Here is a 17,970-nt window from a genome sequence, read left to right on the forward strand (position 1 = left end):
TAATGGAGAAACTATTCAAAGTAACCAGACACTGGTTAGCTATTTGGTAGGGGGTATGGACTTTTTCTCTATCGACTTTGAGGATGATGCAATGTTGAAAGGTGCTCCCGATCTTAATGATCTCCTTCAGAGTCTAGAAAATGTGAATATCTAGGGGTTTCTTGTTTCTAATAGCCATGACAAGAGAAGTAGAGTCAGTTAAAACTTTTATTGCTCGGTAGCCATTGTCACTAGCCCACCTCAAAGTGTAGAGGCAAGCCCAAAACTCCGATTGTAAAGCTGAAGCCACTATGCCAGAGAAACCCCCTGCCTCAATTTCACCCTTGCCTTGAAGCTTGATCGTCCAACCAACCTCATAGCGTTTACTAGCCTTGTGCCAAGAGCCATCAACGCGAATAGTACTTAGAGCTAATGAGTCACTAAAAAGTAGGACATGATCCAGGTGTCTTAAAGAAGCCTGTAAAAATCCCAGAGGGGGCATAAGGGTTAAATCCCGACCTAGTGAAGTCATATAACAAGAGAAAAGCTTCTTTCAGATTGCCAAAGTAACATCTCAAGTACCCATTATCTCCCTGAAAAATACGCTTGTTCCTTGTAATCCATATAGCCCACAGAGTAGCTACTAGAGCCTGAATGCGCTTACTTCGAATTCTATCCTGCTTATAAAAAAGCAGAATATGACTTCGGATCCAATCTTGAAGAGAAATGGAACCGATAGGTTTTTTGTGATTTGGAATTTGACAATTGTTCCAAGCGTACTGAGCTATAGAACAATCAAGAAAAAGGTGAAACCCATCCTCCTCCTTGACACCACAATAGTCACACAAGGTGTCAGTGATAATCCCTCTTGCACGAAGATTAGCTGTGATAGGGATTCCATAAACAACAAGCTTCCACATGAAGATACGCCATTTTGGAGGAATATCCAGGTGCCATAAAATCATGAAGTAATCATAGATTTCTTTTCTATGAGGGGACTCTCTCCCCCCTCCAAGGTTAGTAAGAAAAGCATACCCTATTTCACAATATAGGTACATGTTTTATGCCAAGGCCAATATAAAAAGTCCTCCTCTTCTTCCTTTGGAAGATCGATGGTGAAGATCTCCTGTGCACTATCCCACTCAAAACGTTCTCAAACAATTCCCACATTCCAAGTCCGCGAAGGAGTAATAAACTCACTTACTTTCCATAAAGCACTTTGTCTGAGATTCTGGTTTGAATTCACCACTGGAACTTTATTATTGACCCAGGTAGAACTTGAAGCTAAGACGTTATTACCGGAGCCAATTTTCCATGCAAAACCCTTCCTCGTTTTAATAGCTGGGAGTGCATTATCCTTCTTACCCACGAAAAGGAAGCTGGAGGCGGCTTACGCAAGTCACTCAAAGGACAAAGGAGACAATCAGATTTTGCATTGTAAATCCTGGCCGCAAGTAGCTGAGGATTCATATGCATTCTGTGGATAATTTTAAAGAGTAAGGCCTCATTGTAAGTGGCAATTGAGCAGATCCCCAAACCCCCCATGCCTTTAGAAAGTTGAACTCGTTGCCTGTTTATCCAATGAATACCTTTCTCTCCACTTTTAGCCCACCAAAACCTTGTGATAAGGGAGTCTAGTTTGTTGGAGATGGACATCAGAAGCTTGCAAGACTTCATAACATGAGCTACCATACCCAAAAGGACAAAATTAATAAGGATGAGCTTAGTACTTTCCGAAAGTTTGCAGTGAGCCCATGATAGAACCCACTGAACCCATACTGGAACCGCCACTGATTCGACACCTCATTTAAAAAATATCTTCTTGATCATTGCCTTTGTTCCTTTATCATCATATTCACTATTAGAAGTCAATGCTAACTTTCAAATTTCTTCGATTATACCAATCCTTTTGATTGTACTCAACTCGATCTACTATACTCACCCTAGCTTGGTATCTCACTAACTAGACCAGTGAAATCAAAATACTCATTTTGAAAATTAGAGAACCAACCACCAACACAATCCTAACTGCCAAAGTGATTAGGTTGACTCCATCATTTCTCTAAAACACTAGTCAATTGGGAACAAGGGAAATCAGATGGTAAATTTAACTATCAAATGGACTCTCATGCTCTTTAATCTCCATCAAAGATACTCATTCTAGGAAGCTCACTAGGAAAGTCTCTAAGAAATCTGCAAGAAAATGGGTATGACTTAGAGCTGATCACAACAAGCCCGGCCCGGCCCGATTTTGGGCGGGTTTTGGGCAGAATTTTCCGGCCCAGCCCGATTTTTTAAAAAGTTTGGACGGGTTTGGGAAATGGATTTTATGCATTTTTAGTTGATTTTTTTTTCCCGGCCCAAAAAGCCCACATGCCTCGACTAGTTTGGGCGGGTTTGGGCACACGTTTTTCGGCCCGAAGCTTGGACTAACCCGGCCCGGCCCGAGAAATGGGTAATTGTTTTTTTACCTTGGCCCGGCCTGAACCCGACCCGCCCATTGATCACCTCTAGTATGACTCACTCTAGAACGATCCTTCCCACAACAAGTGGGATACAGTTTTGGTGAAAATTTAAGTTCGGTGTTTAATCATACAATTTTAAGTTGCACATAATATAATATATATAATCCACATATAATACATGCTTTCATATTATTTACGTAGTCATACAAACATGCTTGAACACCACAAGTAAAGTCAAATGAAGTCAAACTTACAACTTGAAAGTTGAAACCATTGTAAGCCCTTATAAAACCAAAGGTACTTAAAACCAATGTGTTAGTATCATCAATCAATAATATTATCTCTGTTTTTTATTAGTTGACACGTTTTGACTTTAGTAATATTCACACACTTCCTTTTACCTGTGTTTTGTGATTTGTATGTAATGAAAAATATAGTGATGTGAGATCTTGTTAGAATCATTATGATATATATTTTCTAAATATCAACTTTTTATAATTTTTGCTTATCGGAAATTAAAGATATTAATGGTTGAACTTGTGCATTGACAAACGTGACTAAAGAAAGGTGTCAATTAAAAATAAACAAAGGAAGTAATAAACTGATAAATAATAATAACCACATATTCGAAATAAAATATAAATTAGTCAAATTTATTAAACTCATGGTAATTTTGAAAACTGATAATAGAAAAATAGAAACAGCTTTTTCTTGTTTCTTATTTTCTGTTTTTGGTTTTTTGTTTTTTAAAAAAAAACTGAAAACTAAAAAAAAAAAAAAAAAAATGATGCCAAACAAACCCTTAGATATTCAATCTGATTTTAAGGTTTTGGATCGGATATCTCAAAAAAAAATCGGGTTTTCAGATCGGATACGGATTGAATTTTGTCCCAAAATTTTAACTATTCGATCCGTATATTCAGAGATTCGATCAGTTAACCCGATTATCTGATCCAAAATTCGGATATCCGAAAATTTTAGATCGGATTCGGATCACAATTTCTTCGATCCAAAATTTTCAGATATCTGAATTTCGGATCGGATATCCAAAAGTGAACAACCCTAGTTCTAGTGTTCCACTTTAAAATCGTATGTCCGTATGACAAATTAATAATAATAATAATAATAATAATAATAATAATAATAATAATAATAATAATAATAATAATAATAATAATAATAATAATAATAATAATAATAATAGGGAGATTAACCCCTTAGTCTTATAAAAATATTTATATTTTCTTTATCGATATAGAGACTCATATAGTCATATATCAATAAGGGGAGTAGAGGTGTCAATTCCGATGTCGGGAACGGGTTTTAGTGAGGTCGGGTCAGATCAGATCATTTTTAAAGTTGAGTCATACTAAATTATTATGTCCGTGCAAATCGAAATCTAAATCAGATATTTTTCGAGTCGGTTTAAGATCAAGTCAGGTCAAGTATGCTTTTGACACCTCTGAAGGAGAGAGAACAATAATTTTAAGAAAATGAGATAAATAAAAAAAAATAAAGATAGGAGCGCATGTAAGGAAGAAAACATGTACAAATAGAAAAATGTTGCAATATTTATAACACTTCTTTGAATAATACCGAGTACTTCGTAATTGTTACTCCATAATATTTATTTTGTGGAAGAAAGTATTGTTTTGAAATAGATTGAGATATACAGGTTCCAAAATAATCAACCAAGAAAAGTACTCCTTATATATAAGACAATGAATAACATCGCTTTTGTCTGGCCGCCGTTCCACTATGGTTGAATGGGTCTATGGACTATGGTTGTATACTTGTATGTAAGAACTATACATCAACCCTAAAGAGACGTTGTGTAACATCAACACTAAAAGTAGGGACCAATGCCATGAAGATGCAAAAGATATTGGTTTTGTCTAAAATTACTTCTGTACATTTTAATCTTCTTAAGCAAATTAAATTTACTCCGTATTATTTACGTAAACTCTATCATTCACTTTTTAAGTTAATCTAAGTGATTACGTCGTATTAAATAAAACTGATAAAATATATAAATTAATTCCAACTTTGAAGACCAGTTTAAATTTTTGGTTGAAATCTAGAATCGATTTATATACTCTATAAAAAAAAACATACTCTGTATTATACAGAATACAGTTAAAATGTGATATTAATGGTCAATGTCAACAACTTTATTAGTTGATGTTCAAATTGGCTATACAGTGGCGAATCTAGGATTTCTACCCAGGGGTAACATAGAACAATAAGAAGAAAAAAAAAGTTGAAACGAGTTGCTATTATATATATTAGCCTTTCATAATTAGCTTTTAATCTTAAAGTAGACAAATTTTCATTTTACAAATATGGAATGATTCATATTTCTAGTTATCAATATATATAATACAATGATCAAATTTATTAGTATATTTTTATATGTACTCCAAATTTATTATTCATGAGTATATGGTAATTTAAACTAATATACTACTCCGTATGAATAAAAAGAAAATATAAAACTATAAAATTATTTTACTTAATACTAGTATAAATTATTGCTTTACTCGTATGAAACTAAAGTAGATATATTACTCACCAAATAAGTAAATAAGTAATAAAAATGGGAAGAATTTCATCAAATGAATGAGTCTTTAAGAACATACTACTATACAATTTAGTTTTTTATTTTCATTATATTTGGTATCATGTATATTGAATAAAAAATAATGAAAGTATAAGTATATATATATATATATTTTTTTAATAAAACCCTAGATTTTATTACTTTATAACTTTTTATAACTTAAATGAAAGTCTTTTAGGAAAAAAAAAAAAGATGAATACAAAAATAATTATGCACAAATGTACTATAAAAAGATTGCTGTAAAATAAACATTAAAAAAAAAAAAAAAAAAAAAAAAAAAAAAAAAAAGTATAGCAGAACCTAAGAGACCTGTATTTTGAAAAACAGGTCTCTTTTAATCATGAAAAGTAGCGGATGTTGCACGTTGGTGTTAATTTGTTAAGATAGCCTCTAAGAGACCGGTTATCTTAGATAACTGGTCTCTTTGAACTACTCTTCTTCTTTTTTTTACTTCTTTTTTTTAGGGGTAGCATTGTGCCTTAGATAATATAGTAGCCATACTTTAATAATATAGTAGAGAAAAATAATGGGTGGATAAATTAAGAAGACTTAGAATATAGTTATACTCACCAATGATTATTTTAATTGCCAGTAATAGTTTCTTCCTGCTTGCTGAATTGCTATCAATGACAGTACACGGATTCTCCTTATTACCCTTGCCATAGTACCCCTTTGGACATGTACAATAATAACTTCAGGGGACATTGACACAATACTCTTGTTTTTCACATGAATTCAAGCTATTATTTGTGCATTCATCGATATCTGGATGTAATAAATCCATCAAAGAATTAGCTACAATAACATGATTTTCTATGTATAAAAGGGCCGGTGTAGAAAAAAAAAAGAAAAAAATGGGTATTACTGATAGAGTATATAATTTGATCACGGGTTTCAACCATCAGCTTGGGAGTGAATGAAATTTGAACCCATGATATTTGTATCACACTAGCTCTGATACCATGTTAAGGATCAGTTCAACCAAAAATTTAAGCTGATGGTTGAAGCACACGATCCATATGTATATTCATTTTGTCGGTTACCAAAAGTGAGAGTGTGATTAGTTGGATTATCTTGACAATCATGAAGGTAGGGGTTACCCTCGAAACCAAGGTTACACTTGCAGTGGTATCCCCATTGATCTGAAGTGGCGTCGAAGCACGTACTATTTCCTTTGCATAGGCAATTCTTTGCTGCTAGAGCGCTTTTGCAATCTTCTGTTCCAATAGACCAATCTAATATATATATATATAAAGGGGAGTTTTTTCCCGAGTTTTTAGAGAGCCACGTAGGATCTAATTTTCTTAGCGCGCCATGTAGGATTATAAATCTTAGTAATAGCCAATTAAATAAGAGATTATTAGTTTCTTTTATAATTAAATAATTCAAATGCCACGTAAGCAAAATTGACGAATGAGATTTTTAAGTTTACAATAATTAAATATTAAATATTATCTTTTAATATTAGGAATTTTATCTAAATATATATAACAAATTTTAGCTAATAAATACAAAAAAAAAAAAAAAAAACAAACAAACCGTGCATCGCACGGGCTTCATCTAGTTATATACCATGGGCGTACGTAAAGTATCTAAATGCATGGCATCTTGTGCTAGTATAGAGTCAATAGAGAAGGGTGTTCCCTTCTCTTCTACATAATCTTTAGCCACCACAAATGCAACACTGCAAGGGTTGAAGTTTTGAACTTGGGTCTGGTTATCGACACTCGCAACTTGTAGCGTTATGTTGATTATCCCATTTGGAATAGATGCTAGGCAACAACCAATCCCGGAACACTCATTGCTTACATCTGTTTGATTTGTGCACACGGTCACACACCCGGTTTGAAACATACTTGTACTTTCCATCCGTGTACCAGAGAAGAATGCCAATGTATCGCAACCAATGGCACCAGCAATGTTTCGGGTTGTTGAAAGTGAAAATCTTGTTATACTAATCCAAGAAGTAAAATTACGGGTTTCTACACCCTTTTCATCATAACAAATGTATGAAATATAGTTACGTACTCGAAACTCACCATCTACAGAGATCTTCTCTATCTCTATATTATCACCATAAGTCGGAACCACCGGGATATTACTAGTGTTGCAAGTGATATCGTAGTAGGAGCCGTCTTCGGGATGATCGTAGTGGCACTTGTCACCTATACCGAAAGGATAGGGGATGGTAACGTCGCCGCATTTTTCAGGACAACCAGGAAGGGCTACTTGGGAGTTTGTAACAGAACCAACTTCTACGCCGGTAGATTGCTTTGTTCGAGGCAATATTGCTAAAACTATGGTTGTGACAATAGTTAGCAAAGTATGGTGATGCCAACCAAAATCCCCTATCAACATTTTTGTGCTTATTTTTGGTTAGGAAATTACGTGAAAGTGTAATAATTTATAAATAACAAGAGCAATGAATTGGATGTAAGCGTTTACTAAGTCAAGGTCTCTGAAAATAATACAAGTAGACATAAGAAAAAAAAAAAACAAAAAACAAAAAAAACAAAGGTTTTGTCAAGTTAGCCAAATTGACTAAGTTTGGTTTTGTTTATTAGCCGAGATAAAGTTGTTGAACTTTGTTTTTATTAATTTCTTCTAGGGAATTTTCTTAAATATATATATATATATATATATATATATATATATATATATATATATATTTTGAAGGATTTCTTCAATATAATTTAAAATATACTCAATCAGGAAGTTTTAAATTGCATTAAAAACATTTCCTCCAAAAATAATGATAATTCTTTTTTAAAAAAAAAAATCCATTAATTAGATGATTCAAATCATTAAATTCATATTTCCTAAAAAAACAAAAATTCAATTAATCAGGCAATTTACTTAGGAGTTAGGACTTATCAAAAATTAATTACTCCATAATCTATTAACTATTACTAAAACAGAAGTTGTTGATGTCACATTTGCCCACGTGTCGCTTTCTCAATAAAAATTTTCTCGCCTACATGCAATGATGATATCATCGTTTTATTTATTTATTTATTTATTTTGGTAGAGCTATATATTTAACATTTATGAAATTTAAATATTGGAAACTTTTACAGTACAACTAAAACTTATCAATTTATCGTAGGAAATTGATACAATTTTAAATAGCACACTAAAAAATGACCTCCTACGTTGAATTATGAATTAGACAACGTTGAACAGATACTATATAATAATTTTGAATAAAATAAAAAATTTTAAAATTACAAAATATACGTAATTCTTATTTATATTCATGTATAATTGCAAATTATTTTTTAAATGTATAAATTAAAAATAGGTTTTATATAAACCGTGCATCGCATGGGTTTTAACCTTGTAAATAAATATAATAAAATAAGTGTAAGGCGGATATTTATTCAAAAAAAAAAAAAAAAAAAAAAAGTAAAGCTGCTAAATAGCTGCCATTGTGAACTCAGACTCGTATTGTTTGGCAAAGATTAATAATTTTTTTTTTTTTTTTAAAAAAAAAAACTTAGTTCTAGAATAGCTTTAATTATAATTTTTAAATATCATTTATTAATCCTATATCATCATTTAATAATTGTATAATTTTTTACTGGAATCATGATCATGGAAGTTAATGATGATATATTCAATTAATTTGGGACCTCTTCTATTGTACTCCGTACAATATAATTGATTGATTTTCAACAATAAAGAACATTGACGGAGTAACCCACCGAGTAGCCCCAATACCACTAACGAGTAACGAATTTACCCCTAATGGCTAGTCACACGGTATTTAAGATTTTTTTTTTTTTTTTTTTTTAAGATAGAAAATGAAATAAAATATTTTCAAAACTAATATATTCAATCTTTATGTGGTGTAAATAAGATTTAAACATTTATCTTTTCCTAATAATAAATTAAATAAAAGGTGAATACTTTTCTTGGTTTAGGCTTGTTTTTATTTTAAAAATATAAACAGATTCATCATGAATCCCCTTTTCCAACAATGTTAGTTGCAACTCTGATCTTGATCTAGCTTTGATACATAAAGTTTAAGACGCTAGATTATTGATTCTAGATTACTTTATATTGTATAATCAAGTAAGAGCACAAATGACAAGCTTAGCTTGTGAACTCTGCTATTCAGACAGTACATAGCTAAACAAGGGATTTATCATGCTCCATTTGTTTCCATGTAATAGGAACAAGATAGCTAGTGGGATATTAGTACGTCTAACATGTTACAAACATACACTTTTAAAACTGTATAATAAAATATGTATAGATGTATTCTCCAATTTATTTATCGTTAAGCAAACCATTATATATTGCAGGTCAAGCATAATGTTCATCTCCCATCATCCAACGGTACCAACTGCACAACTGTACTTTGGCTGCTTGAAGAGTAGTTCATGCTGTCGTTTTCATAGCCATTGTTGAAATCATCCGCCTTATCACGACCAAGCAGATATTCACTCTCTTCCTGGAGTAACACGGTGTTGTTTGACAACGACCATGGATGAGTAGTCATACCTGCTGTAATAATCCTTTCTACCTCTCTTGCGACCTCCTTCATTGCCGGGCGATCCTCTCCTTTAAGTTTTAGGCACCTACTTGCAAGATTAGCAACTTCCTTAAGTTGCTCGATTGAACCATCACTTACAATTTTTTCATCAAGGATTTCAAATAAACGATCTTCCCTTAACTTCCTAAGAAAGAATACAGCAAGGCATCACTCATTCTCCGGCTTAGCATAAGATATCGCCTTCTCTCTAGTTAGTAGTTCGACAAGAACAACACCAAAACTATAAACATCGCTCTTATCAGTGAGCTCACCAGTTTGCATGTACTCTGGATCAAGATAACCACATGTCCCTTGTACCATAGTTCCTAACTGCTCTTGATCTACCGGAGCTAGCTTAGAAGCTCCAAAATCAGCGACTTTTGCTGTGCACTTATCATCCAAGAGTATGTTTGCAGACTTAATATCTCTGTGAATTATCGGTATAGAAATTGTAGTATGCAAATAGGCCAAGACTTCAGCAACTTCTGCTGCAATTCTTAAGCGAATATCCCAAATAAAAGATTCTACTTTTCCTTCATCATGCAAATGATCATGCAATGTACCATTACTAGAGCTTCACCACATTCTTATTGTTGATTTGTGACAAGGCAACAACCTCGTTTATGAATTGCTCAACTTGTGTGGAATCTACCTTGAGGGACTTTTTGATGGCGACTATTTGGTTGTTTGGTAGTATTCCTTTAAAAACCATGACAAAACCTCCGCGACCAATGATGCTACTATCACTATAGCTATCTGTGGCCTTCTGAAGTTGTTCAATTGTGAACATACTAACCATACTACCAACTGATACATCTCGTGCTGAAAGTTTTTGCTATAAAATATGACCACCATTTTGTTGAAAGCATTTCTCCCTCAATTTTTGCATCTTTTGGTTTCCATGTTGCCAATGGAACCAAAAGCCAGCCAACAACAAAATAATGATTCCGCCGCCGACACCTAAACAATGATAATAATGCTTGAGCGTTTAATGTAAACCTAGCATGAGCTATTTCAGAATTGGAGTTATCTTCCACATTAGTTTTTAATTAATGTGTGACACACTCACTAAAACTCACAAGTGAGTTTCTTCTTACTCGGTAATAAACATGAGCAATGTAAATAATCTTATACATCCTCCATCTTTTTTAGTTGACACCGTTTGATTTTTACATATTCATACAACACACTTTGACTCGCTTTTGTGGTTTATAAATACGATAAAACATAATCATGTGGGATCTTATTTGAATCATTTCAATGTATATTTTATTAATATCCACTTTTTATAATTTTACAATGTTGATAATTAGAGATATTAATTGTCAAAAACATGCATTGACAAGCGTGATAATAGAAAGGTGTCAACTTAAAAAAAACGGAGGAATTATACAACTATACAATTAAGTATATATACACTAGGTTAAAGTGCACCAAAAAATATATATACTAGGTTAAACCCTGTGCACCAAAAAATGTTTTTTTTTTTTAATCATTGATTTGCACAATTTCTTAATTATAATAATAGTATAATTATATAAAATATAATAAATCCATTCATCATGTACCTATTAAAATACATGAAATATTTTGAAACAATTAAAACATGTGAGAGAAAATATTTATACTTATAATGTGCAAGTTAATATTTTAGAAAGTTTACTTTAGATTTCATATAAAATAAAATTCATAATCTAAATGCAAATTTTATTTCTACATAATAATAAAATTTTTTTTAAGAAAGAAATTTTGGCAGGAAATTTTTTTGATAATACATTGCCTAGTGTTCCTTTAAATTCGCTTTTAGTAATATGTAATTGATGATTTATGTATTCTATATGAAAATAATTTAATAATTTGTAAAAAATTTACACATATCAACACGTGAAACTGAATGAGAGAAGAAAACAAATATGTTGACCCCGTCAATGAAAGAATTTGGGAAAAATTGAACATAAGAAAAGAAGAAAAATCGGCGGAGGGAAATTGCGTGACATTAACGAAGAATGCAGAGGGCATGAAGAATTTTAGATGCAATGAAGTTAAGGATTTAATTTTGTTGTTTTTGTTGAGTAATTCTTCTAATAAACCAATTAAATTTTGATTCATTAAAAACTTATTTTGTACTCCATAAAATTAATTATTTACATGAACTTATCTTATATTATCGTATATACATTCTAGATGTATTCAACTTTTAAAAAAATAATACAAAAACTAAAAGTTTAAACTAACATTTTTTTGTGTGGCTGTCTTGCCAAAACACTAATTGAGTAACTTTTGACCAAGTAACTCTGGCCACATGCTGTGGTCGGTCACATATAAAATTGTGTATTGAATTAATTAATAGGAAAAAAAAATACTACTCCCGTTTTCATATCATGTGTAACATTTACTAAAAATAGATGCAACAAATATTTTGTTTACTTTTTAAGTTGTCATTTCTCTCTATCTCTCTCCTAATTACATATATTTTTATCTTTCTTTCCCTATTTATTACTAATAAATAAATATTGTTTTGGAGTTTGTGTCAAGACTTTTGTTGCACATAATACTACCTCCGTTTTTATTTAGTTGACACCATTCTATTATCACGTTTGCCAATACACTATTTTAACGATTAATATTTCTAATTCTCGACATTGAAAAATTATAAAAAGTTGATATTAATAAAATATATATTGAGACGATTCAATCAAGATCCCACTTGACTATATTTTATAGTAGCTATAAACCACAAAAACTAGTCAAACTGTAGTTTGTGAATAATGTAAGAGTCAAACGGTGTCAACTAAAAAGCGGAGAAAGTATGAAATAGAGGTAGTAGAAGGGTGATCGAAGAACACAAAAAAACATATACTCACCAAGTATGATTATAGATTCTAGTGGTAGTAATAATTTCTTCTGGCTTCTAATACAAGCTTCTAATGTAATATTGGTTACTCCGTCTGGAATGGAGGCCAGGCAGCAACCGATACCTTCGCATTTACTGCTGACATATGATTGGTTAGAGCACCCAGTTATACACCCTGATAGGAACCCACCTGTACTATTATTCATCATTGTTCCTGAGAACAAACCCATGGTATCGCACCCAATGGCACCGGCTATGTTTTGGGTTGTCGATAGAGCAAATCTTGTGACACTAATCCAGGATGTATAATTATAGTTTTTCGTACCTGAACTATCAAAACACATATATGAAATGTAGTTACTTACCCTGAATTCACCATCTAGAGCGATTTTTACTACCTTAGTAGCACCATAAGTTGGAAACGAGGGGACCGTAGTGTCGTTGCAAGTAATTTTGTAGAAAAAGCCGTCATCAGGGTGATTGTAGTGGCACTTATCCCCTATACCGAAAGGATAGGGGATGTCGACGTCGCCACATTTGTCAAGACAACCAGGAAGGGCTATTTTTGAATTTGTAACAGAAGCAACTTCTTGGCCTATAGTTTGGTGTGGTGAAGACAACAATGTTGCTACAACGATTAGCAACAAAGAAATACCCCAACCAAATTCCCCTTTCAACATCTTTTTGTGATTATTTTTGTTATGAAAAATATGTAATAGTTACAAAACAGAACAGAAGCAAAGAAAGAACTAAGAGAAACAGCTGATTTTCATTAATGGAGGTGTAAAGCTTTAATACACTTGAGAAGAAGAAGAAGAAGAAGAGCTAGGAAAACGAGAGAAAGAAGTAAATTGAACGAATAAAAGAAATTAGTACAGTAGGAGCTTATATACTGCTCTCACATTTAGTACAACCCCAACTAACTAACTTGTGCATTAAAACAGAAATAGCAAAATTATCCTAACCAACTTGTTGACGTGTACTCAAGTTGTTATAAAGTATGATAAACTAGTCAACTGTCCTTTGCACCGCGTCAACTAAGTCGAGGTCTATATTTTCCCTACTCTAAAGTTCGAAAAGTAAAAATATTGACTTAGTTACCGAAATTGCTTTACACTTAGGCCTGGTTCAATTCACCTTAAAAAAAATATTTAATAAAATAAGTTCAGTTTAGTAAAAATTAATAACTCTATAGAAAAAATATAATAGAAAATCAGTAAAAATAATGTCAATAAGGCAAAAATATTTCACTTCAAAGAAACTAATTCAATTCAACAAAATAAGGTGAAATGAACGAGATCTTACTAGGGCTTTTCTTTATTTTTTTTTGTGCTGAATTTTTTAATTTTTGTTTCTTTTTTAAGGATTTTTTGACTTTTACCACCAAAATAATCAAAAATACCACCAAAACTTTTAAAAGTTTTATTTTACCACCAAATAAAACTGTATAAATTGTTTTTATCACCTACCGTTAAGAAAATCGTTAAATCTAACGGTTTAAAACAAATCTTCGATTTTTGTGCGAAAATCATGTTCTTCATAGGTTTAGTGGGCATTTTGGCCCTTTGGATCCAATTTGAGGTCAAAATTGACAAAAACTGATCGAAAATGTCTCGTTTTGCGTGTTTCACGCAAATCGAGGTATTTTAAACACGCAAAACGAGACATTTTCTATCTTTTTTGTCAATTTTGACCTCAAATTTTTACCTAAGCAAAATGCCCCCCAAAGCCACTAAAAACATGTGTTTGGCACGAAAATCAAACAATTTAAAAAATTCCGTTAGATTTTTTACGGCAGGTGGTAAAAAACAATTTTTAATTTTTTATTTGGTGGTAAAAAATAATTTTCTTGATTTTTTTGTGGTAAAAGTCAAAAAGTCCTTTTTTTAATTTTGTCAATAATTTTTATATGCGGCTGGCTATATTGTGTGGCTAACTACCATTGGTTACGCTGCTACGTTACTGTGATAGAGGTTACCCTGTTAAAGTGTTAGGTGTTACTGAACAATATAGTTATTTAAGGGTTACTCAATAAATAAAATTTAAAAAAGGATTACTCTAACAGTATAATAGGTATTACTACTTTTTTATTTCTGACGGCCACAATATGCATGGCCAGCAGCACAAAAAAACACGTTGATTTTCAATAATACGATACCACAAAAAGCGCATTGATTCCTACTTGATTTTGCTAGGTCGATACTCCGTAGCTCCATTATGTATCAACTTCATCGATTGGAATATTGCAACATTATTTGCAATTTTACACTATTTACACACTCCTCTACATTTACATATTGTATTTCATACGTAAACAAAAGATAAATCTATATAACATCTATCTTGTTAGATTTGATTCAGTTTATACTTTTATTTCATATCTAATCTCATGGCAATAAAAAAAATTCTGACATTGAGTTGTAAAATCAAGAGTTTTAGTAGTTGCTGGTAGAGCTGTCAATTCGGCTAAACGGATCAGGTTTGGGTCGGGTTTGTGTGGGTCAAGTCAACTCAGGTTAGGTCAATTTGGGTTAATGTCGTAACCTATGCGGGTCGGGTTTGGATTGGGTCATGCTTGAGTCGGGTCACGTCGGGTCATACATCTTATCGGGTTTGGGTCGGTTTTAGGTCAGGTCAATATTATGTCGAGTTACATTCGGGTCAGGTGAATAATAGGTCGAGTTTAATTCGGGTTTTAACGGGTTAGTTAAAACGAGTTAGGATCATTCTCGGGTTCAGTTCAAATGATCAATAATTTATGGGTTATAATCAGGTCGGGTCATTTCTAGATCTGGTCATGTTCGACTTCGGGTCTCAAATATTAGGTTAATCTGGGTCTCGTGTTGATTTCAGGTTGGGTCTTATAAGGTTCAGGTATATTTTTTGAGTCGGTTTGTTAACAGTTCATGTAATGGATGACATTCACATTTAATCATTATCCATTTCTTTATTTATTGTAAGAGAAATAATTTTAGATAAGTTCATATTCGAGCTAATAAGTTTAAACTACATTTTTTTCACTTATTTTAGGATAAATAATTTCATAAAATTTTAAATATGAGTTTGGATAGTTTGGTACTGCGGTACATAATTGAAATATGACAACATTGATAAATCAAATATAATATAAGGTGTTGACATTAATTTGGTTGTGCCAATTTGATACTCCGTTCTTTATTATTAGCTTTATGATTTGAATTACAATCCTTCTCAATTAACTAGCTTCTTTAAGGGAAACATTTTAAAGCATTAGTGTGTTATAACAGTATAAGAGTTCAGATATGTGTATGGAATGTTAAAGGTAGATTTGTCAATTTGAGTGTTTGGGACGAGTTAGCTCGGTTCGGGTCAATTTGAGTCAATTGCAATACTATTCGGGTCGGGTTTCAGGTTAAAAACAGATCGGGTTGAATTCGAGTCGGATTAGTAACAGCCTAACAGGTCGGGTTGAATCCAGGTCGGGTTGAATTCGTGTTGGGTTAGTAAAAGGTCAGGTTGGTTTCGAGTTTCAACGGGGTTAAAACTGGTTTGGGTCAATCTTGGGTAGGGTTGGTTTAGGTCAATAATTGACAGCTTATGTTCGGGTCGAGTCATCTCAGATCGGGTCATGTTCGGTTCGGATCACGAATCCTAAGGTTAACTCGGGTTGGTTTCAGGTCGGGTCATATCGGGTTCGGGTTACTAATTTCTCACGTTCAAACACGTCCGATCATGATCGCGTACGGTTCGGATAAAATTTTCAGATCGGATCAGCTTTTGACAGCTCTAGTCGCAGGTTAAGCAAACTATGGAGAAGTTAATGACAAAACTACATAATTGCCAACGCAAGTAGTCGCAGGAGTACGCAAATGAGGAGGGTCTTTCACCCCATATGCGTCAAGGTCTTCTCTCGTGAATTGTCTAGCCAAATTTGTAACAGGTTTAATTAATTATCAATAAGTTGTTGTCCTTTATTTATTTTTCTAATTTCTTGACTAGTATGTTTTTTCTCCTTTTTTGTGGATAATATAAGATTTAGAAGTATTCTTCGGGTTTTTCCGTTTTTGTCACACCAAAGCATTCATGATGATAATGATGATGATACAATTTATTGTACTAGTAGTAGTACAACTGTACAACCAGCATTATTTTTTATGTCCACTTGCTCAATTTGATACCTAATAAATGAGCAATTAAGCAATAAGGGCCGGTTTACTGCACCTTATTTTTGTTGAATTCAAAATGTTTCTGCTGAACTGGATTTATTTTTTATGCTTTTCTGTTATATTGTTTCTTTAAAGAAACTTATTTTTACTGCGACTAAGATTATTTTTACTGAACCGAAATTATAATTATTGAATATTTTTTGTAAGGTGAAGTTAAAAGGACCTAAATGGTCTTGAATTTTAATGGTATAAGATGGAGTATATATAAAATTGCCTTACATGCTCATTTTTCATCGGTTTGACCGACACTAAGTTTTAGGATGGTGAATAGATTACAGTAAAAAAAAATTGTGTAAGTGCGTTTGTTTGGAGATTAAAGTTTTTAAATTATAGAGAGTAAGGTAAAAGTTTATATTAAAAAAATAAACAATGTGAGAGGAGAGGAATAATAGTAAAACAAAGTAGGATTGAAGCCCATGTGAGGATAGAGGTGTAATTAAAAATAAAACAAGATGTCCCAAAAAGGAAGTGATCCACCTAAATAAAGACGATCAATTTAGAAAACTGATGCATTTAAAAGAACAGAGGGAATATATAGAATTTGTAATAGGTAAAGTCTAGAATAGACCCAGTGTACAATAACTTATTGTGCACCCAATCATCTAGTATATCATACTATATCATACAAAATGTAATTATATCATTACAAAAGTAATTATATCATCCAAAAACTGATTATGTAAATGTATCATTTAAAAATTGAATTCATCATTAAAAAAAGTATCAAATAGTAATTACATCATTCGAAAGATAATTATATCATCCAAAAGATAATTATATCATCTCACTAATTGTTTAAAATACGATTATATCATTCAAAATATGACTCACAACAAGATAATTGTATTATCTAAAAAAAAAGTAATTATATCATCTAAAATGTGACTATATTATTTAAGAGTGTCAAATTTTGGGTCTATAATAATTTGTTGAAGACCGAGACCTGTTGTTTGTAATATAAATTGAACAATATGTGAAAGAATATATTACTAATATTTAAAATAATTATTTAGTGTCTTTCAAAAAAAATAATTTTTAAGTGATGTCTTCATTTTTTTCTAATTTCTTGACTAGTATGCTTTTTTTTTTTCTTTTTTGTGGACAATATAAGATTGAGAAGTATTCTTCGGGTTTTTGTCCCACCGAATTATTCATGATGATGGTACAATTTATTATTGTACTGGTAGTGGTACAACTAGCATTATTTTTTATGTCTACTTGCTCAATTTCAGACCTAATAAATGAGCAATAAAACAATAAGGTCCGGTTTACTTCACTTTATTTTTTATTGAGTTAAAACTATTTTTTGC

At 32.1% G+C, this 17,970-nt stretch overlaps 2 pseudogenes; both read right to left on the reverse strand.

Annotated features, from left to right (window-relative positions):
* LOC145580817 (wall-associated receptor kinase 1-like) overlaps positions 1-7,422 on the reverse strand; it is a 77,929-nt pseudogene extending 70,507 nt beyond the window's left edge.
* Positions 7,423-9,114: 1,692 nt separating this feature from the next.
* Positions 9,115-13,294, reverse strand: LOC145580818 (putative wall-associated receptor kinase-like 16 pseudogene; annotated as a pseudogene).
* Between the last annotated feature and the right edge of the window lie 4,676 nt (positions 13,295-17,970).

The sequence above is a fragment of the Chenopodium album genome, chromosome 15, assembly GCF_948465745.1.
Source record: "Chenopodium album chromosome 15, dcCheAlbu1.1, whole genome shotgun sequence".
Classification (NCBI taxonomy): domain Eukaryota; kingdom Viridiplantae; phylum Streptophyta; class Magnoliopsida; order Caryophyllales; family Amaranthaceae; genus Chenopodium; species Chenopodium album.